The sequence below is a fragment of the Lithobates pipiens genome, unplaced genomic scaffold (assembly GCF_037356315.1).
Source record: "Lithobates pipiens isolate NorthernLeopardFrog02 unplaced genomic scaffold, aLitPip1_a1.2 Scaffold_19, whole genome shotgun sequence".
Classification (NCBI taxonomy): domain Eukaryota; kingdom Metazoa; phylum Chordata; class Amphibia; order Anura; family Ranidae; genus Lithobates; species Lithobates pipiens.
This window is the reverse complement of record NW_027507764.1, coordinates 147,087,245-147,108,019: the sequence shown is the minus strand read 5'-3', so window position 1 is coordinate 147,108,019 and position 20,775 is coordinate 147,087,245.

The following is a 20,775-nucleotide window of genomic DNA, read 5'->3' as shown; positions in this document are numbered from 1 at the left end:
ACTTTTGAAATGAACGGACTCGCCCACGTAAGGCGGAGGCAAATCCGCCCATTTCGAGCGCGTGTACAGGTAGGCGGGGCCCGCGAAGGAGACGTCGCGGGCTCCGCCGCCTGGAATGGGCTTAAAGGGGAACCCCAACGCCGAAAAAAATCGGCGTGGGGGTTCCCTCAAAGTCCACACCAGACCCTTGTCCGAGCACGCTACCCGGCCGGCCAGGAAAGGGGGGCGAGCGAGCGCGCCCCCCCTCCTGAGCCGTACCAGGCCGCGTGCCCTCAACATGGGGGGGTGCCTTGGGGAAGGGGGGGCCGCGCGGCCCCCCACCCCAAAGCACCTTGTCCCCATGTTGATGAGGACAAGGGCCTCTTCCCGACAACCCTGGCCGTTGGTTGTCGGGGTCTGCGGGCGGGGGGCTTATCGGAATCCGGGAGCCCCCTTTAAGAAGGGGGCCCCCGGATACCGGCCCCCCACCCTATGTGAATGAGTATGGGGTACAATGTACCCCTACCCATTCACCTGTGAAATAAAGTACAAAAAAAACACAACACAGGGAAAAAATATTTTATTGCACAGCTCCGGGGGTCTTCCGTCTTCGGGGGTCTTCTCGCCGGACTCCTCCGCTATCTGTGTGTAGCTCTTTTACTAGCGGAGGAGTCCGGCTTTCTTCCTCCCCGCCGCCGGCCTCTTCTCCCGACTTCGGGGGTCTTGTCCCCCTCTTCGGTTCTTCTGCCGGGCCACCACGCCTTCTTGTAGCTCTTTTGCAGGCGGTGGCCCGGTCTTCATGAGACTCGCCTGATCACCGATCCGTGCAAGGGGTCGATCCCGACCCCTTATCACGTGATCAGCTGTCAGCCAATGACAGCTGATCATGTGATAGAACGGAGCCGGTAATCGGCTATTATTCCTCCTCGCGCTGACAGCGCGAGGAGAAAAAAAAAAAGCCGATCACCGGCGGCCGTGATCGGGACATCAGTCCCGATCACGGCCATCAATACAAGGGACCACCTGCCACCTGCCAGTGCCCACCTGCCTCCCGCAGTGCCATCCTGAAGTAAAATAAAAAGCAAAAGTAAGTGCCCCCCGTCAGTGCCCATAGTGCCCACAGTGCCACCCCACAGTGCCACCCCACAGTGCCACCCAATCTGCCTCAAAGGTGCTGCACCCCAGTGCCGCCCATCAGTGCCCAGCAGTGCCGCCCATCAGTGCCCAGCAGTGCCGCCCATCAGTGCCCAGCAGTGCCACCTATCAGAGCCACCTATCAGTGCCACCTATCAGTGCCCATCAGTCCCATCTATCTGTGGTACCTATCAGTGCCCATCCGTGCCACCCATCCGTGCCACTTATCCGTGCCACCCATCCGTGCCATCTTATCTGTGCCCATCTTTGCCCATCAGTGCCGCCTTATCTGTGCCCATCGGTGCCGCCTTATCTGTGCCTATTAGTGCCGCCTTAACTATGCCTATCAGTGCCCACCAGTGCAGCCTATCAGTGCCCACCAATGCAGCCTATCAGTGCCCACCAATGCAGCCCATCAGTGCCCACCAATGCAGCCTATCAGTGCCGCCTAATCAGCGCACTTCAATGAAGGAGAAAAATGACCCGTTTGCAAAATTTTATAACAAACTATTAAAACATGATTTTATTTTTTTATTTTTTTGCATCTTTTTTTGTTTGTTTAGCAAAAAATAAAACTCCGAGCTGTAACTAAATACCACCAAAAGAAAGCTCTATTTGTGGGAAAAAAATGATAAAAATTTCATTTGGGTACAGTGTTGTATGCCCGCGCAATTGTCATTCAAAGTGCATCAGCGCTGAAAGCTGAAAATTGGTCTGGGACTGAGGGGGGTTTAAGTGCCCAGTAAGCAAGTGGTTAAAGAAGCCTATCCTGCTCCTAACTAATACACAGTGTTTTTACTTTTTCCATCAGCTCGTCTCCCACAGTTATTACCTTTTGTATCACTTGACTCTCTCTCTTAGATTGTAAGCTCTAGTGAGCAGGGCCCTCTGATTCCTCTTGTACCAAATTGTATTGTACCTGTAATGTCTGACTTCATTTTGTAAAGCTCAGCACAAACTGTTGGCGCTATATAAATCCTGTATAAAAATAATAATAATAATATGAGGCAAGTGTGATTTGTCATATCCAGAACATAAGATGGTGAACCCAGAAATGACACTTAAAATACAATTCTATTGGAAGGGATTAGTGACAATTTAGATTTACAGATAAATCTTAAAAATTGCATGGCATCAGCAGTATTTTATATTTATATATAATAAACTAATGGCATGATTAAGAATATTTCCTTAAAAGAAAGAGAAATGGATTTCAACATTGATTTAGAAATACAAATGTAAGTAGAATGTAAATAAGTAAGGCAGAAGCCCTTAATAAAGATAGAACAAATATTGCTTGTAGACCTGAGCAATTTAAATACTGAGTAGGAGGCTTGTAAAAAGAGAGAATCATTTATAATGTGTTGTTTTCCATATCCCTCAAACAAAAGAGGCTTACAAAGTCTAATCCTACCATAAATACATAGAAATACCATATTATCATGATATCACAAGGCCTGTGTCATGGAGCAGATTTTTCAGGCACATGCAGGTACCTGAAAAAACCCTGAGGTTGACTCCAGACTATGCAATCTGTGCTGTCCAAGGTGGGGGGAATTACACCTTACTTCCTGTCCCAGACAAGAAGGAACGGAAAACCTCACCAGCAGACACAAAGTCATTGGAAATTTTACCCACAACATAAACAGCAATAAAAACTCTGCATTGGTTCTATACCCATGCTACAAAATTAGTGCTTTTAATGATTACAGTTAAAAATGGATGATGTACTATATTTATTTTTCTAGGTACAAGCAAAGCACAATTATAAAAACATCTTTCATTTTTATTGTGTGCTTCCCATATGTATTCTATTCACTCTAACTTCTGATTACTCCCATTTATTTAGTCACCATCTTCCTTTTTTTACTTGTCGCCTAGGGTTGTAAATGGTGTACATCCATTACTGCTTTAACACATCTAATTTGCATAGTGTATTTCTGAAAACAGGATAAGGGCTATAACCTTATCATGAGCTTCCTAAATCATACGATGTATATGTCACAGATTTATGAGCAAAGTATACAGATCATACAGATGTATGGTGATAAAAATGTAAGGTGTGACAATGGCTTCCTGTACTTTGATCACAACATTTTTAACCAGTGGTGGTTAGGTGTAGGCCTAAGCAATATTTTCTTGTGTGTGCTACTAAAACCAATTTTCAATAAAGTATAAATAAAGGCAAAACTTTTTTTTTTAGAAGATTGGAGATTGGAAAGCTTGTCACTCTTTTTTTTTGCAGTCTTTGGCCCTATTAAGGCGATTCACCCTCTCTATTTGTCCTGGTTACCATTATCATTGAAAGTAAAATCTCGAATTTTGGCTTATCCACAGAAAGGGAATAGAGGGGAAATCTTCCAATGGGGACACTGAGAGTCCCCAAGGAATTCCCTTAATTTTCAGGGATTTCCTCTCATTTCCTGTTTGGCTATGGGACAGGAAGTGAAGATAAAAAAATCTCTGCCATGGTACACATATGGCGAAAACAAATATGAGAGTTATAACCCTCTTTTGCTCTATCATAGTTACATAGTTAGTAAGCTTGAATAAACACACCAGTCCATCCAGTGTGTCTACAATTGTCCCCATCACTCACATCAGTCCCTACCCTCAAGGAGCCCACAATCCAAGGTCCCCATTCATATACTAGGGCCAATTTTGGACAGAAGCCAATTAACCTACCTGCATGTCTTTGGAATGTGGGAGTAAACCAGAGTACCCGGAGGAAACCCACGCAGGCACAGGGAGAACATACAAACTCCAGGCAGGTGGTGTCATGGTTGGGATTTGAACCAGCGACCCTTCTTACTGCTAGGTGAGAGTGCTAACCACTACACCACTGTGCCACTCTATCCAAAATGAATAAAAAAGTTTTGTCTAAAATTCTACTTTAACCACTTGCTTACTGGGCACTTAAACCCCCCTCAGTCCCAGACCAATTTTCAGCTTTCAGCGCTGATGCACTTTGAATGACAATTGCGCGGGCATACAACACTGTACCCAAATGAAATTTTTATCATTTTTTTCCCACAAATAGAGCTTTCTTTTGGTGGTATTTAGTTACAGCTCGGAGTTTTATTTTTTGCTAAACAAACAAAAAAAGATGCAAAAAAAAAAAAAAAAAAAAATCATGTTTTAATAGTTTGTTATAAAATTTTGCAAACGGGTAATTTTTCTCCTTCATTGAAGTGCGCTGATTAGGCGGCACTGATAGGCTGCATTGCTGGGCACTGATGGGCTGCATTGGTGGGCACTGATAGGCTGCACTGGTGGGCACTGATAGGCATAGTTAAGGCGGCACTAATAGGCACAGATAAGGCGGCACCGATGGGCACAGATAAGGCGGCACTGATGGGCAAAGATGGGCACAGGTAAGATGGCACGGATGGGTGGCACGGATAAGTGGCACGGATGGGTGGCACGGATGGGCACTGATAGGTACCACAGATAGATGGGACTGATGGGCACTGATAGGTGGCACTGATAGGTGGCTCTGATAGGTGGCACTGCTGGGCACTGATGGGCGGCACTGCTGGGCACTGATGGACGGCACTGCTGGGCACTGATGGGCGGCACTGGGGTGCAGCACCTTTGAGGCAGATTGTGGGCACTGTGGGTGGCACTGTGGGGTGGCACTGTGGGCACTGACGGGGGGCACTTACTTTTACTTTTACTTCAGGATGGCACTGCGGGAGGCAGGTGGGCACTGGCAGGTGGCAGGTGGTCCCTTGTATTGATGGCCGTGATCGGGACTGATGTCCCGATCACGGCCGCCGGTGATCGGCTTTTTTTTTTCTCCTCGCGCTGTCAGCGCGAGGAGGAATAATAGCCGATTACCGGCTCCGTTCTATCACATGATCAGCTGTCATTGGCTGACAGCTGATCACGTGATAAGGGGTCGGGATCGACCCCTTGCACGGATCGTTGTTTAGGCGAGTCTCATGGACTCGCCGATCACAGAGCGCGCCGTGCGCGCCCCTCAGGGGGCGCGCAGGCCGCTCGTACACGGGACGACGTCAATAGACGTAGTCCCGGAAATGTAGGTCCGCGCTAATGCCGTCATTTGGCAATAGCGCGGATCCCAAGTGGTTAACTAAGAAGAGTTAGGGCCCATTCACAACAGTGTGTTTTGGTAATGAATCAAACACAGTTGTGGCATGATAGAGTCATAGGCGCGCGCATAGGGTGTACCTGGGCGCAACCTAATAACCCCGTGCTGTGCCAATTCCCCCTGCTTCCCATCTGCAGTGCTGCCAGCTTCCCTCCTCTCCTCTCAGGAGCTGGGAAAGGACTGGTAAATATTTAATTAACCGCCCCTTTCTTTTATGAATGAACACAATGAGTGATCTGTATGGATCGCTTCTGTCTTCATTCTTAACTAGCATAGCAAACTATGTTTACGGTAGGCTGCAGAGAAAGGGACTGGGGAATCTCTCATAATAGAGATATCAGGAGTCTGTTTAGAGCCTTGATAATTCACCAAAGCCCCATAATGGGTCTCCTAAAAAAAAAAAACAATTACAAAAAAATTATAAAGATATAATATCATAAAAATTATTTTAAACATTTTAAAAAAAATTATAAAAAAACAGCAATCTTTGCTTTACTGACACTGTCCACTGCACTGTTAATACACACACACGTTTGTGCTCTGGGGTACACACCCTAATGCAATAGGCTGCACACACCAATGGATAGAGTGCAGGTGCATTGCTGTATATAGAGTGTATTAGGGTAGAAAATTCTAACATGAAAAAAAACTCTTCTATATGCCAAAGATACTCACCTAAGATACACTCTGTAGCCCCGGGATGCACTGGGGTTTTGTCCTGGCCTCGCCCCCCATACTCCCGGAGTCTATGGGTAGCTATCCAAGCAGATAACCTTCTTCTGCGCACACAATAATTGACTGCTGTTTCTTGTCTGTGTCTTTTATTGGCACGTTGCAGATTTTAATATACACGTGAATGACACATGTGATATGTGGTAAAACTGAAAACAACAAGAATAATATAACATTACCATACAATAGTAAACATCATATAAAATAATAACTGAAATGATTAACTCCTTCCCCTGATAGCCTGTGGAGGAGGAAAGTGAATATTGCTTACCTCCGATGCCATAGATGGGGAGAGATAGAATCTAGGCTGCTGCTATGTTATTGAACATGCTAATCCCTGTGGCTGTTTCACTTCCTGACTAAAGAGGATATGATGATTTTTACATCACTTCCTAAGTGGCTGGATAGTTTCTCTCATAAAATATATTAATGTTTGGCCAGTAGGTGGCGCAAGCGTAACAGCTAACCTAGAACAAACATAATTTATAGCTTAATAATGCAACAACACAATATACAAATTAAATGACAAGGTCAGTTCTCTTTTCTGAACCTCAGGAGAGAGAAAGGTATCCTGGAGATGTAACAGGTTTCAAAGCTTCAATCTTATTTTCTCCAGAGAATAAGGGCCTTCTTCATGTGCCCACATTACTGCTTACCACTGGCTCTCCAGTAGCAGGGTTCTTTCGGCATACAGAAGACTGCTCAGTGTAATGTCAGGAGGAAGACGTGACCGGTCTACTGCAGTGCTGGATCCACTGGTTTTATTGGATCCACTGGATTCTCTCCTGGAAAAAGTGTTGGCAAAAGACATGGATGGCACCCTTAGAGTATAGAAATCGTACAGAGTAAAATATCCCTGCTGGCCAGTGTTATATTTCGCTGGTTTGCAGGAGTCGCTCGTGGATCCCAGACCCTGACGAAAATGAAATCTAAAAATCAGGTCGCTGTTCTTTGCTCAATTGTAGATTTATCGTGTAAATCAAATACACGATTTAACCACTTCCCAACCGCCGCACGACGATGTACGTCGACAGAATGGCACGGGCAGGCATATGGGCGTACCTGTACGTCCCTGCCTTCCCGCGGGTGGGGGGCCCCCGGTGCCAGCGGCGGTCGGTATCCATGCAGGAGCGATCCGGGATGAGGGGGCGGCCATTCATTCATGGCCACCCCCTCGCGATCGCTCCTGACGAATGGGAGTGAAGCATTGCATCACTTCCTCTCCTGTAATGTAAACACAGGAGAGGAAGTGATGTAATCTCTCCTCCGTGTCGGTATTTTTCGTTCCGGCACCGAGGAGAGAGGATCGGTGAGTTGCACCAACACGACACTTCACAGTAGAACATGCCAGGCACACTCACACCCCCCCTTTACCCCCCGATCACCCCCCCCAATTACCCCTGCCCCCCCAGTCACAGTGACACCAATGCATTTTTTTTTTATTTTTTTTATTTTTTTTTTTTTGCATTGGTGTCATTTGTGACTGTAATAACTGTTAGGGCAGTTAGGGTTAGCCCCCTTTAGTTCTAATGTACCCCCCTAACCCCCCCCCAATAAAGGTTTAACCCCGTGATCACCCCCCGTCGCCAGTGTCACTAAGGCTGGGTTCACATTGCAGCGGTTTATGAGAACGGATGTGATTCGCACCGCACTGCAGTGCAAATCACATCCGATCTCTGCGATTCGAGTTCAGCCATTCGCCGCACCCGCTGCACCCGCCGCAAATTCACACGGGACCCTTTTTTTGGTCCGCAGCAGAATCGGATCGCATGGGTGTTCACACCATGCGATCCGAGTTTGCAGATCGTACTGCGATATGCGAACTGATCTGGGGGTGTCATTAACATTTCACTGACACTCCCAGGAGTTCGCATAGGGCAGTGTGAACTGCCGCCGGGAGGCAGGCGATGCGGGAACCCGCCGCGGATTCGTGGCGTTCCCGCATCACTCCAGTGTGAACCCAGCCTAATAAGCGATCGTTTTTCTGATCGCTGTATTAGTGTCACAGGTGACGCTAGTTAGGCAGGTAGGTATTTAGGTTCGCCGCAGCTTTTTATAGCGCCAGGGACCCCCATATACTACCGCATAAAGCCCCCTGATTGCCCCCTAGTTAACCCTTTCACCAGTGATCACCATATAACTGTTACAGGTGACGCTGGTTGGTTAGTTATTTTTTTATAGTTTCAGGGCACCCGCCATTTATTACCTAATAAAGGTTTAACCCCCTGATCACCCGGCGGGTGTCATTTGTGACTGTAATAACTGTTAGGGCAGTTAGGGTTAGCCCCCTTTAGTTCTAAGGTACCCCCCTAACCCCCCCAATAAAGGTTTAACCCCGTGATCACCCCTCGTCGCCAGTGTCACTAAGGCTGGGTTCACATTGCAGCGGTTTATGAGAACGAATGTGATTCGCACCGCACTGCAGTACAAATCACATCCGATCTCTGTGCGATTCGAGTTCAGCCATACAGATAGTATGGCTGAATTCGCGTTGCACCCGCCGCACCTGCCGCAAACTCGCACGGGACCCTTTTTTTGGTCAGCAGCAGAATCGGATCGCATGGGTGTTCACACCATGCGATCCGAGTTTGCAGATCGCACTGCGATATGCGAACTGATCTGGGGGTGTCATTAACATTTCACTGAGACTCCCAGCAGTTCGCATAGGGCAGTGTGAACTGCCGCCGGGAGGCATGTGATGCGGGAACCCGCCGCGGATTCGTGGCGTTCCCGCATCGCTCCAGTGTGAACCCAGCCTAATAAGCGATCGTTTTTCTGATCGCTGTATTAGTGTCACAGGTGACGCTAGTTAGGCAGGTAGGTATTTAGGTTCGCCGCAGCTTTTTATAGCGCCAGGGACCCCCATATACTACCGCATAAAGCCCCCTGATTGCCCCCTAGTTAACCCTTTCACCAGTGATTACCATATAACTGTTACAGGTGACGCTGGTTGGTTACTTATTTTTTTATCGTTTCAGGGCACCCGCCATTTATTACCTAGTCTCACTAGTGTACCCGTAAATTTAGGGGTGTCTACTTTCCAAAATGATAAAAGTAAGGGGGTTTTTAGGTCGCGCTATGGATTGTGATTTGGGTAAGAGCAGCCCCTATTTAAATTCCTACCCAGTAAGGGAAGGAATAAAATGAAATAGGGAGGGGGGGGGAAATAGGATTGGCGCTATACCCTTTAAAAAATTGGAGACTTAGGTATACAATTAGCAAGAAATTTCCAGCATGCTGGGTAATAAAATAAAATAAATATGAATAACTGTGTATGTGTCAGTAAGTGTCAACAAACAATTATTGTATCCTTTAAAGACCATAAGTGTCATAAAAAATCATAAATTCATAAATCATTAAACAATTGTAACAGCATGCAATAAAAAATATAAAGTACAAGGTGCTGGTGAACAAATACTGGTATTTGTGACAGAACTATATAAATAAAAAGTAGAGCTTAGTATAAAAAGTATATATAAAGGTATATATATAAAAAATATATATAAAAAATATATATAAAAAATATATATAAAATATTCAGTTTATCTGTTAAACATATCAAGTCCTCACGTAGTGTAACTGTGATGAAAGGTGCATATTACATGGTTGAATAAAGATGCAAGACGGTGAAAAAAATGTGGTAAAATTTGGCGGTATAAAAATGCAAAAAATAAAATAAAAATAAAAATAAAAATGAAAATAAAAATAAAAATGAAAATAAAAACAAATGGAAATTAAAAATAGTAATTAAAAATAGTAAAAAAGTGTCCCTCAAAAAGGTGGTTATGAATTAGTGGGGTGTCCTCTGCGGGTGAAAGTGAAGTGAAGGGTGGAGGAGATTTCAATTGTTGTTCCCAGTGCTCTGTGGCTATTTTTATGCAGTTGCTCTCACCAGAGTTATGGCCCCTTCCGGGGTGGATCAACCTTCACAGTATCAGCCACTGTGTAGCTCTCTGGCTTGCCTCTATTGCGGTTCCGGGAAACCTTCGTTCCTCCGTTCATATGCCGTGTTCGGTTATATGTAATGAATAAGAGGCATATCCATGGTGCAGTATGTCTTATAAAACTTCGTATTTATTATATAGGCAAAAGTATTACTCACAAACATCCGTTCATATATGTATATTGAAAGGAAAGATCCCGTTCGGCTAGCACGCCTTCTGAGTTAGCGGTGTATGCTTTCTGGCCACGCCCTACGCGTTTCGTCATCAAAGATGTCCTCTGGAGCGGCCATCTGCATACACCTTTTCCCATATATAGGGTGTAATGTGTCACCACGCATGTGCGGATAATCCCGCGGCCATTTTAATTGAGGGAATGCCCTCTGCTGGTATTATACTAAATGTATGAATACAGATATAGAAGTATATATTGCCGGGAAACATTATTCCCTAATCTGTAAGGGAAATGTAACATTCCGAATATTGCATACAGTATAATATAGAAAACGAAACAAAACAAAAAACAAAAAATTATATAAAATTAATTAAAACAAAGCGAGACCAATTATAAAAGTATATAAAAAATATACATAATATAAGTATAACGAAAAAACCTCAATTCTTTAATTATGATTCAAATATGTATTAAAAATATATTTTATTATTAAGAACTGGGATATTTGGAATTTGGAAGGAGATTTAAAAAGGAGATTTAAAAAAGGTGTTCTACCGAAAGTGTGTGTTTTTTTACCTAGGGAATATTTATTACTAGAGAAGGTTATGTAAGTATTAGAATTGTGGGAGGAGAGTGTTTATTTTGCTTGTGTTTAAAATTCTTTAGTAGACTAAAAATGCTAGAACTGGAGAATATAAGATATAATAAACTGAAAAAATTGGTAAAAAATGTAAGGGGGAGGAGAATGTATGTAATAATAATAATAATACTGTGTTAAAAAAGTAGGTTAAAAAGTAGGTTAAGAAAGTATGTTGAAAGAGGCCAAACACCCCAAAATGGTGTGTTCTTAGTCCTTATTTGTTATGTTAAGGGAATGGTTTAGAGAGGATTGGGAAAAGAAGGATGCACTATTCTTTGTATGGATTATTTTTTGTATGGGAACTTTGAATGGATAACATTCGACCCGTTTGCAAAATAGATGAATAAGGTCCAGGGTAGGGGTAAGCTTAAAGATGGATTTAATGGGAGTGAATATACCTTTAATGAAATGTAAAAATGTTAAAAATTAAAATATGCAGGTGTTCTAAGACTTATGGTTGAATGTATTACATTCGACCTGTGTAAAAAGTCATGTAATTAAGACTTAAAAATTAAAAATTAGTTAGAAAACAATTAAGATCTAAATCGATATTCATTCCTGCAGGATGTAAAGTTTCCATGTTAAAAATCCATCTGGTTTCGTTCTGTGAGACTTTTATGGTTTTGTCTTCTCCCCTCCAATGACCTTTGATCTTGTCAATTGCGTAAAAAATCATTTGTCTGGGGTCCTGATTGTGATAGTCTCTGAAATGCCGTGAGACACTATGTTTGTCATATCCATTTTTAATGTTAGTAATGTGTTCCCTAATTCTTTCGTGTAGTTCTCGCGTGGTTCTTCCCACATATTGCTTGCGGCAGGGACACTCTATGACATATGTGACGTGAGTGCTTCTGCAGGAAATGAGTTCTTTTATGGGGAAAGTCCTACCATTGGTAGTAGAGGTTAGAGTGGTGGTTTTCCTATTAGTTTTTTTACTTTTACGGCAGGGGAGGCATTGACCGCACTTGAAGAATCCTTTCAAGTGTTTTGCAATCTTTATTTCTCTTGGTGGGTCAATTGTATTTTTGACCAATTTATTTCTTAAGTTCGGAGCTTTTCTGTAGATAAAAGAGGGATTATTGGGTAAAAGTTGTTTCAGAGTATCGTCTACTTTCAAAATGGGCCAGTGTTTTTTTATTATTCTTTCTATTTCCTTGTGTTGTCTACTGAAACCCGTGAGGAAAGCTGTCTCTATATTCTTTGTTTTTTTCTTGATTGTTGCATTTTCTAACAGTTTTTTCCTTTCCATTCTTATTATACTCTCTTTAAGGCTCCGTAGCTGTGATTCTTTGTACCCTTTCTTCAAAAATCTTCCAATAATCACTTCGGCTTGTATGTCAAAGTCCTCTCTATTTGTACAGTTTCTGTATAATCTCAGGAGTTGCCCTTTGGGTATGTTGCCAATCCAACGTGGATGATGGCAACTTGAGGTGGGTATATACCCATTCCGATCTGTGGATTTGAAATAAGTCCTTGTACCCAGAGTACCCTCTGATTTGAAAATCTGTAAGTCCAGGTAATTAATGCTCCATTCATCCCAGTTTCCTGTGAAGGTGATGTCATATATGTTATAGTTAATTTCCTCTAGAAAAGACTGTAGTTCTGATTGTGTGCCACCCCATATGATAATAATGTCATCTATGTACCTTTTGTACATTTTAAGGTTTCTCCTCGGTATGCCGTAAATCTGCTCTGCTTCCCAATGGTCCAGGAACAAGTTTGCCACGCTGGGTGCATATTTTGCACCCATGGCTACACCTTTTGTTTGTACATAGTATTTGCCTCTGTACCAAAAATGGTTATGGCTCATTGCCAGATCTAGTCCTTCTAATATGTATTCAATCTGTTCTTGTTTGAGTTTGGACTTGTTATGCAGGGCCCACTCTACTCCATTTAGTCCATCCTTCTGTTTAATGTTCGTATATAGAGAATTCACATCGATCGTTACTAGTATATCCTTCTCTTCGATGTTGATGTTCTGAATATCCTTCAGCAACTGTCTACTGTCCTTCAGGTATGACTTGCCTTCAACTACTAATGGTTGAAGGAATCCATCAATGTAGGCGCCCAGTCTTGAGAATAAAGAATCTATGCCACTAACAATGGGTCTCCCCGGAGGATGTGTTTGATTCTTATGAATCTTTGGGACATAGTATATTACTGGGGTTTTTGGTGCATTGGGTACTAAGTACCTTGCTTCCTTTTTATTCAGTATGCCTTTAGTAAGTCCCTTGTTGACATAGTTGTTCAACTTCCTGTTATATTCTTCTTTTGGATTTTTCTTTAGTACTTTATATGTGTCTGGTATGTTGAGAAGCCTGGTCATCTCTTCTTCATAGTCTATTTTGTTTAGTATGACCAGCCCTCCTCCCTTGTCGGCCGGTCTGATGACTATGTCTTTTTTCTTTTCCAATTCTTTAATGGTCTTCCATATTCCCTTTCCTTTTGTAGTTCTTATTGTCAAGTTCCTTAGACATAACAAATAAGGACTAAGAACACACCATTTTGGGGTGTTTGGCCTCTTTCAACATACTTTCTTAACCTACTTTTTAACCTACTTTTTTAACACAGTATTATTATTATTATTACATACATTCTCCTCCCCCTTACATTTTTTACCAATTTTTTCAGTTTATTATATCTTATATTCTCCAGTTCTAGCATTTTTAGTCTACTAAAGAATTTTAAACACAAGCAAAATAAACACTCTCCTCCCACAATTCTAATACTTACATAACCTTCTCTAGTAATAAATATTCCCTAGGTAAAAAAACACACACTTTCGGTAGAACACCTTTTTTAAATCTCCTTTTTAAATCTCCTTCCAAATTCCAAATATCCCAGTTCTTAATAATAAAATATATTTTTAATACATATTTGAATCATAATTAAAGAATTGAGGTTTTTTTGTTATACTTATATTATGTATATTTTTTATATACTTTTATAATTGGTCTCGCTTTGTTTTAATTAATTTTATATAATTTTTTGTTTTTTGTTTTGTTTCGTTTTCTATATTATACTGTATGCAATATTCGGAATGTTACATTTCCCTTACAGATTAGGGAATAATGTGTCCCGGCAATATATACTTCTATATCTGTATTCATACATTTAGTATAATACCAGCAGAGGGCATTCCCTCAATTAAAATGGCCGCGGGATTATCCGCACATGCGTGGTGACACATTACACCCTATATATGGGAAAAGGTGTATGCAGATGGCCGCTCCAGAGGACGTCTTTGATGATGAAACGCGTAGGGCGTGGCCAGAAAGCATACACTGCTAACTCAGAAGGCGTGCTAGCCGAACGGGATCTTTCCTTTCAATATACATATATGAACGGATGTTTGTGAGTAATACTTTTGCCTATATAATAAATACGAAGTTTTATAAGACATACTGCACCATGGATATGCCTCTTATTCATTACATATAACCGAACACGGCATATGAACGGAGGAACGAAGGTTTCCCGGAACCGCAATAGAGGCAAGCCAGAGAGCTACACAGTGGCTGATACTGTGAAGGTTGATCCACCCCGGAAGGGGCCATAACTCTGGTGAGAGCAACTGCATAAAAATAGCCACAGAGCACCGGGGACAACAATTGAAATCTCCTCCACTGGTAATTGCGCGGTCATGCAATGTTGTACCCAAACAAAATTTGCGTCCTTTTCTTCCCACAAATAGAGCTTTCTTTTGATGGTATTTGATTGCCTCTGCGATTTTTATTTTTTGCGATATAAACGTAAAAAAAATGATATTTTCTACTTTTTGTTATTAGAAAAATCCAATAAACTCAATTTTAGTCATACATTTAGGCCAAAATGTATTCAGCCACATGTCTTTGGTAAAAAAAAAGTCAATAATTGGATATTTATTGGTTTGCGCAAAAGTTGTCACATCTACAAACTAAGGTACGTTTTCTGGAATTTACGCAGCTTTTAGTTTACGACTGCCTATCTCATTTCTTGAGGTGCTAAAATGGCAGGGCAGTACAAAACCCCCCCAAATGACCCCATTTTGGAAAGTAGACCCCCTAAGGAAATTGATAAGAGGCATGTTGAGCCCATTGAATATTTTATTTTTTTGCCTCAAGCGATTGAATAATGACAAAAAAATTTTTTTTATTTTTTTTTTACACAAAGTTGTCACTAAATGATATATTGCTCACACATGCTATGGGCATATGTGAAATGACACCCCAAAATAAATTCTGCTGCTTCTCCTGAGTACGGGGATACCACATATGTGGGACTTTTTGGGAGCCTAGCCGCGTACGGGGCCCCGAAAACCAAGAACCGCCTTCAGGCTTTCTAAGGGCGTTACAGTTTTGAAGGCCATAAAATGCCAAGATGGCACAAACCCCCCCCAAATGACCCCATTTTGGAAAGTAGGGAGGGGGGGAAATAGGATTGGCGCTATACCCTTTAAAAAATTGGAGACTTAGGTATACAATTAGCAAGAAATTTCCAGCATGCTGGGTAATAAAATAAAATAAATATGATTAACTGTGTATGTGTCAGTAAGTGTCAACAAACAATTATTGTATCCTTTAACCACTTCCCGACCGCCGCACGACGATGTACGTCGACAGAATGGCACGGGCAGGCATAAGGGCTTACATGTACGTCCTTGCCTGCCCGCGGGTCGGGGGCCCGATCGGGCCCCCGCCCGGTGCCTGCGGCGGTCGGTATTCGTCTCCCGACGAATGAAAATGCTCCGTGACATCACTTCCTCTCCTGTAATGTAAACACAGGAGAGGAAGTGATGTAATCTCTCCTCCGTGTCGGTATTTTTCGTTCCGACACCGAGGAGAGAGGATCGGTGAGTTGCACCAACACGACACTACACAGTAGAACATGCCAGGCACACTCACACCCCCCCCCCCGATCACCCCCCCAATTACCCCTGCCCCCCAGTCACAGTGACACCAATGTCATTTTTTTTTTTTTTTTTGCATTGGTGTCATTTGTGACTGTAATAACTGTTAGGGCAGTTAGGGTTAGCCCCCCTTTAGTTCTAATGTACCCCCCTAACCCCCCCCAATAAAGGTTTAACCCCGTGATCACCCCCCGTCGCCAGTGTCACTAAGGCTGGGTTCACATTGCAGCGGTTTATGAGAACGAATGTGATTCGCACCGCACTGCAGTGCAAATCACATCCGATCTCTGTGCGATTCGAGTTCAGCCATACAGATAGTATGGCTGAATTCGCATCGCACGCGCCGCAAATTCGCACGGGACCCTTTTTTTGGCCCGCAGCAGAATCGGATCGCATGGGTGTTCACACCATGCGATCCGAGTTTGCAGATCGCACTGCGATATGCGAACTGATCTGGGGGTGTCATTAACATTTCACTGACACTCCCAGCAGTTCGCATAGGGCAGTGTGAACTGCCGCCGGGAGGCATGCGATGCGGGAACCCGCCGCGGATTCGTGGCGTTCCCGCATCGCTCCAGTGTGAACCCAGCCTAATAAGCGATCATTTTTCTGATCGCTGTATTAGTGTCACAGGTGACGCTAGTTAGGCAGGTAGGTATTTAGGTTCGCCGCAACTTTTTATAGCGCCAGGGACCCCCATATACTACCGCATAAAGCCCCCTGATTGCCCCCTAGTTAACCCTTTCACCAGTGATCACCATATAACTGTTACAGGTGACGCTGGTTGGTTAGTTATTTTTTTATAGTTTCAGGGCACCCGCCATTTATTACCTAATAAAGGTTTAACCCCCTGATCACCCGGCGGGTGTCATTTGTGACTGTAATAACTGTTAGGGCAGTTAGGGTTAGCCCCCTTTAGTTCTAAGGTACCCCCCTAACCCCCCCAATAAAGGTTTAACCCCGTGATCACCCCCCGTCGCCAGTGTCACTAAGGCTGGGTTCACATTGCAGCGGTTTATGAGAACGGATGTGATTCGCACCGCACTGCAGTGCAAATCACATCCGATCTCTGTGCGATTCGAGTTCAGCCATACAGATAGTATGGCTGAATTCGTGTCGCACCCGCCGCACCCGCCGCAAACTCGCACGGGACCCTTTTTTTGGTCCGCAGCAGAATCGGATCGCATGGGTGTTCACACCATGCGATCCGAGTTTGCAGATCGCACTGCGATATGCAAACTGATCTGGGGGTGTCATTAACATTTCACTGACACTCCCAGCAGTTCGCATAGGGCAGTGTGAACTGCCGCCGGGAGGCATGTGATGCGGGAACCCGCCGCGGATTCGTGGCGTTCCCGCATCGCTCCAGTGTGAACCCAGCCTAATAAGCGATCGTTTTTCTGATCGCTGTATTAGTGTCACAGGTGACGCTAGTTAGGCAGGTAGGTATTTAGGTTCGCCGCAGCTTTTTATAGCGCCAGGGACCCCCATATACTACCGCATAAAGCCCCCTGATTGCCCCCTAGTTAACCCTTTCACCAGTGATCACCATATAACTGTTACAGGTGACGCTGGTTGGTTAGTTATGTTTTTATAGTTTCAGGGCACCCGCCATTTATTACCTAGTCTCACTAGTGTACCCCTAAATTTAGGGGTGTCTACTTTCCAAAATGGGGTCATTTGGGGGGGGTTTGTGCCATCTTGGCATTTTATGGCCTTCAAAACTGTAACGCCCTTAGAAAGCCTGAAGGCGGTTCTTGGTTTTCGGGGCCCCGTACGCGGCTAGGCTCCCAAAAAGTCCCACATATGTGGTATCCCCGTACTCAGGAGAAGCAGCAGAATTTATTTTGGGGTGTCATTTCACATATGCCCATAGCATGTGTGAGCAATATATCATTTAGTGACAACTTTGTGTAAAAAAAAAATAAAAAAATTTTTTTTGTCATTATTCAATCGCTTGAGGCAAAAAAATAAAATATTCAATGGGCTCAACATGCCTCTTATCAATTTCCTTAGGGGGTCTACTTTCCAAAATGGGGTCATTTGGGGGGGTTTTGTACTGCCCTGCCATTTTAGCACCTCAAGAAATGAGATAGGCAGTCGTAAACTAAAAGCTGCGTAAATTCCAGAAAACGTACCTTAGTTTGTAGATGTGACAACTTTTGCGCAAACCAATAAATATACAATTATTGACTTTTTTTTTTACCAAAGACATGTGGCTGAATACATTTTGGCCTAAATGTATGACTAAAATTGAGTTTATTGGATTTTTCTAATAACAAAAAGTCGAAAATATCATTTTTTTTCAAAATTTTCTGTCTTTTTACGTTTATATCGCAAAAAATAAAAATCGCAGAGGCAATCAAATACCATCAAAAGAAAGCTCTATTTGTGGGAAGAAAAGGACGCAAATTTTGTTTGGGTACAACATTGCATGACCGCGCAATTACCAGTTAAAGCAGCGCAGTGCCAAATTGTAAAAAGACCTCTGGTCATTTACCAGCAAAATGGTCCGGTCTGAAAGTGGTTAACCACTTTGGGACCCGTATGTTAACCTTATCCCTCCCCACCACCATAACACACACTTCCTTTTTACCAGGAAAAAAATGTACACTATAATTGACTTAGAACTGTTCTCTTGTCATTTAGTTTGTTCAGATGAGAATGATGTTATCTCTGTGAACAAGCAGGCTTTGTTTTTATTACGTACATCAAAGTGTATTTCCACTTTTGCCGTCAAATTGGGATAACACTTACTTTATATTTGTTACATGTCCTCATTCGTGTAGTTTAAAGCGGGAGTCCACCGGGACTCCGCGTTTTTTTTTTTTTTTTTAAAGCCAGCAGCTACAAATACTGCAGCTGCTGACTTTTAAAATAAGGACACTTACCTGTCCAGCGCGCCCGCGATGTCGGCACCCGAAGCCTATCTCTAGATCGACACTCGAGTGCTGCCGCCGCCATCTTGGGTATGGGAATCAGGAAATGGAGCCTTTCGGCTTCATTTCCCGGTTCCCTACTGCGCATGCACGAACCGCGCTGCGCAATGAGGACGGTCCCCGCTGCCTCTGGGATCTGTGTGTTTCCCAGCAGGCAGCGGGGCACTTGCGGGAAGGGGCGGGCACTTGCGGAAAGGGGCGTAAGTTACGCCCCTTTCCGCAGAGAGCTATCCCGGAAGTGGGTGCAGTTACCTGGATTATCCAGGTAACTGCACCCCCCTCCCCCCTGAAAGGTGCCGATTGTGGCACCGGAGGGGGGGAGGGTTCCGATGAGCGGAAGGTCCACTTTAGGGTGGACCTCCGCTTTAACATAAAAAAATAATAAATATAAAATTGCTGCTTACATTTTACATAATTTTTTCTGAAAAAATCCTATACTGAACTTTTCCTCTGCTATGCAGAAGGGCCCGGGAAGTTAATTTCACCATAATTAAGCTTATCTGTGCTGGCAGATCTTGTTACCAGTTGTAAACTAGATTTGAACATTGTCTGTCCTAGAAAAGAGTTAAAGATCTAGAATCAGGACTTCTTTGTCTGTTAATGAGGGAGATACTTGTCCCTGTCTGTGTTTGTCAGTGGGGACACATTGAGTTTGCTCTCATTTCAAAGTGATCAGAATAGCCTGCAGGCTGTCTGTTCCAAACAAACCTAGAAAGGCAAAGAAAAACATTTTTCTTTAATTATTTTTAGTAGGGTTGCACCCATACCAATACTGGTATCAGTGACAATAATAAGCAATTGCACGAGTATCGGTAATTGCCCAAATGCTCCAAAACTTGAAACTGATACCTTCAGGCTTTGATTCTTTCATCCATCAGTAGGATTCCCCCACTAACAGCTGAAATGTAAAAAAAAAATGCCGCCATTTATCGGTTTTCAGGAACGTGGCCGCTGTGTCCTTAACAACCGATGACTCAGTCAGCTGTCAGTAGGGTTCCCCTGTTGATAGCTGAGGTGTAAATGAAATTCTGGAAATTGGAGCTGTAAAAAAAAAAAAAAGCAGGCAGGCAATGTTTATCAACTACATTACTCAGCCAAATCAGATAAAAAAAAAAATCCTTATTTTCCTGTTTATTCATCTACAGATTAAAGGGATACACTTCGATCTGCAGATGAAGTTAATTTAAAGGATCCTGTCAAGTAAAAAAAAAAAGTAAAAAAAGTAAACAAAAGTTAAAAAAAAAAATGTATTAAATGTTACTCTGTTTAACCCCCTATTAACCCTTACTTTACACTAATCAGCCTTAATTAACTCCTTATTCTCCATCTCCATTTAATTATTATTTTCCTGCTGATTTGTTTTTTGTTCACTTCTATTTTATAAACTATTAATAATTAAAATCTTCAACATATTTACACGTTTCACATAAAAAAAATGCAAAATTAAAGAAAATAAATACATTTATTTCATTTGAAAATATCGTTTCAATGCTTTGTACCATTGCTGACAGCTGATGTGTAAACAAAACAGTTGTGGTAGGTATTGGTAAATAGTATCAGGGAGTTCTAAAAAAAAAAAAGTATCTGTACTCGTACTCAGTGTAAAAAAATAGTATTGGTGCATCCCTAGTTAAAGGGCACAGTACAGGGTGGGCAGGAGGGCACAGTACAGAGGGGTTAAAGGATAAAGTACAGGGTGGGCAGGAGATCACAGTACAGGGATCACTCCCCGCAGTGCACTAGGCAGAGCTCTGTCTCCCATCCCTGCATTGCACACAGCCTGAACACATGCAAGTATTGCTCCCCACAGAGCACACACTGAAGCTGAAATCCAATTCCCTTACAGACAGGATGTGCACAGTGTATAGCTGGCTACTGTGTTACAATTCTGACCTGTGAAATTCCTTAGTTGGACTCAGAACAGCAGCTCAATTTGCAGTAGCCTGCTATTCACTGTGAATATCGTATCTGTCGGAAGGGGAGAAGGAGTGCTCAGTGCCTGTGCACAAGCTCATCTGTGTACCGAGCAGGGATGGGAGACTTCCAGTGTAGTGTCAGGGGTGGTAGAGGGCTTTGGGGATGCAACTGACATTTGGTGGGGTCCAGATCACCCCAGCAGCCCCCTAGATCTGGCTATGATCTCACCCCAGCAGCCCCCTAGATCTGGCCATGATCTTACCACTGCTGCAGGTGTTCTGCTCCAATTCCCATCAGCTCCCCTCTCCTATTCATC